The sequence below is a fragment of the Macrobrachium nipponense genome, chromosome 42 (genome assembly GCF_015104395.2).
Source record: "Macrobrachium nipponense isolate FS-2020 chromosome 42, ASM1510439v2, whole genome shotgun sequence".
NCBI lineage: Eukaryota > Metazoa > Arthropoda > Malacostraca > Decapoda > Palaemonidae > Macrobrachium > Macrobrachium nipponense.
In genome coordinates this window covers 18,224,770-18,227,441 of record NC_061103.1, presented here as the reverse complement: position 1 = coordinate 18,227,441, position 2,672 = coordinate 18,224,770, and the positions used below count along the sequence as shown (strand labels likewise).

The 2,672-nt window shown below is 37.5% G+C and overlaps 1 non-coding gene across 1 annotated transcript; it reads left to right on the top strand.

Moving 5' to 3' along the window:
• The first annotated feature begins 302 nt into the window (after nucleotides 1-302).
• On the top strand, nucleotides 303-375 carry Trnat-agu (transfer RNA threonine (anticodon AGU)). The gene has a single exon. It is a non-coding gene; the product is annotated as a tRNA-Thr (tRNA).
• Nucleotides 376-2,672: the final 2,297 nt, after the last annotated feature.

Sequence of the window (2,672 nt, the reverse complement as noted above, 5' to 3'; positions counted from 1 at the left end):
AGAGAGTAAAGTGGGTGTTAGGGAGGAGAATGAGGGAAAGAAGAGAACGAATTGGAGAGTTAAAGAGGGAGAGTGATTAACCAGTCAGTTACCCTTTACCTGTTTTGCTCTAGATTATTTGTCAATCAAGATTTTTATGTAACTAGTCTAGTGACAGCCACTCGTTGAACAGTCGTTTTTTTTAAATTCTTCAGAAGTATATGTTGTTTATAACCTTAAATGATTCTATTTACTTGATGAAATAACAAAATTATATTTTCATAATAACCAAAAATGTAGCGGTGGTATTCTTACATCTAAGAGCCTTCATAGCTCAGTGGCTAGAGCGCTGGTCTAGTAAACCAGAGGCCGGGAGTTCGATCCTCCCTGAAGGCAAAATTATTATAAAGTAATATCTATGTCAATAAGCAAATCTATGTAATTGCACTAGAAAATCTGTGTATGGTAGGAAAATGTTAGTAATAACTGATCAGTTGAATTAGTTCTAATGGGTCCCTTCAACGTTAATTGGTATATCCCAGGAAACTGTTGTGTAGGGGATTTTGCTGCAACATAATTTCAACACAGATTTGTAGAGGCCATGCAAAACTATCATGGATTATTTCCCATTAGGATTCTTAATCCTATTTGCAGAGGAAATTAGTTTTAAGATTGGGAGTGTACTACATCCTCTTTGTCATTTATATATTGAGCCTTTATCCTTATTTTTTATGTTAAGCAGTTGTTGGTGCTCCACACTGGTACCTCTCAAACATGTGGTAACTGGTAACAATATTCTTAAGGCAAAGATATTACTTTCTTACCTGGTTTTGTCAGTGTTGATGTTTACTGAATGGCAATAAACTGGTGTCCTTTTCCAAACTTGAATAAAAGTCTGTATAGCTCAGTGGCAAGAGCTCTGGTGTAGTTAACCGTAGACCAAGCTATAATTATAATAATTTTCTTAATGAAAATTCTTGATCTTACTTGGAAACAACGTATCCTCGCTGGTAATCAGAACTGTCTATTATCCTTTGCTGTATTTCTTAGTAGCAGGTGGTGCTTTTTATCCTTTCCACTGATGATTAAACACCTTTTCCTCTCTACTGTATATTTGCATACTTGAGGGGAATAGTTTGTTGTTGTGCGCTCACTGGTATCTTATTACTGACTTGTGGAGAAACTTTCTACTATTCTATTACCGAGTTGGGTTTGTGCTTTCTTGTCTGGTGGTTTTAATCCTCCTTGCGTGATCGTCCAATCAAGAACACACTCTTATTTCAAGTCTATTTTCAGGCATATCAATAAATCAGTAGTTTGTGGCTGATTGTCCAGTATTTCGTTTCATAGGATATTTCTTTGCCATTCTTTCCTTTCCGATGGCCCAGTACTTCAGTTGGAATGGGAAACTTGAATGGTGTAAGAAGACCTGGCGATCGATGGTGGTGAAGTTACTGAGGTAGCAGTTCAGAGCACCCAGGCTTTGACTGCATATAGGATTTGATGGAAGATAGTGTTGGATGGATTACCTCTTTATCCATAGAACCAGAGTACCAGATGTCAAGCTAGAGATAATATTTATGTCAAACCTTTCTGTCAATGCTGGGTCTAATTAGGACAAACTAACAACCCTTAAGTGTAAGGTGCATAACGGTGTTAACCCCATAGGTGTCTGTCATCGTCAAAGTCCAGGGTAAATTCATGTTAAGTAAGGTAGACGGTCGCATGAAAATGTCATTTATTAATACAATTTGTAAAACTAACAAAAATCGACAGATAGCAGTGTCTAATCCGTAGTTTTTGAGGTCGTTGAGATGATTAGTGACACCCCCGATGCCCTTCAAGTCCAGGTTCAGCCTCAATAGGAATGGTGTAAGAAGACCTGGCGATCGATGGTGGTGAAGTTACTGAGGTAGCAGTTCAGAGCACCCAGGCTTTGACTGCATATAGGATTTGATAGAAGATAGTGTTAGATGGATTGCCTCTTTATCTACAGAGTCAGAGTACCTGATGTCAAGCTAGAGATAACATTTATGTCAAACCTTTCTGTCAATGCTGGGTCTAATTAGGACTAACTGACAACCCTTAAGTGTAAGGTGCATAACGGTGTTAACCCCATAGGTGTCCATCATTGTCAAAGTCCAGGGTAAATTCATATTAAGTAAGGTAGACAGCCGCATGAAAATATTGTTTATAAATATAATTTGTAAAAATAACAAAAAACGACAGATAGTAGTGTCTAATCCATAGTTTTTGAGGTCGTTGAGATGAATAGTGACACCCCCAATGCCCTTCAAGTCCAGGTTCAGCCTCAATAGGAATGGGGGTGAGAAGGGGTGAAATATAGAATGTCAAAAATGCTGGGTAATGTAATTGAACCAACCATCATAACAGAAAAGAGAGAGAGTGTTAGGGAGGGGAATGAGGGAAAGAAGAGAACGAGTTGGAGAATTAAAGAGGGAGAGTGATTAACCGGTCAGTTCCCTTTGCCTGTTTTGCTCTAGATTATTTGTCAGTCAAGATTTTTATGTAACGAGTCTAGTGACTGCCACTCGTTGAACAGTCGTTTTTTTAAAATTCTTCAGAAGTATATGTTGTTTATAACCTTAAATGATTCTATTTACTTGATGAAATAACAAAATTATATTCTCATAATAACCAAAAATTTAGCGGTGGTATTCTTACATCTAAGA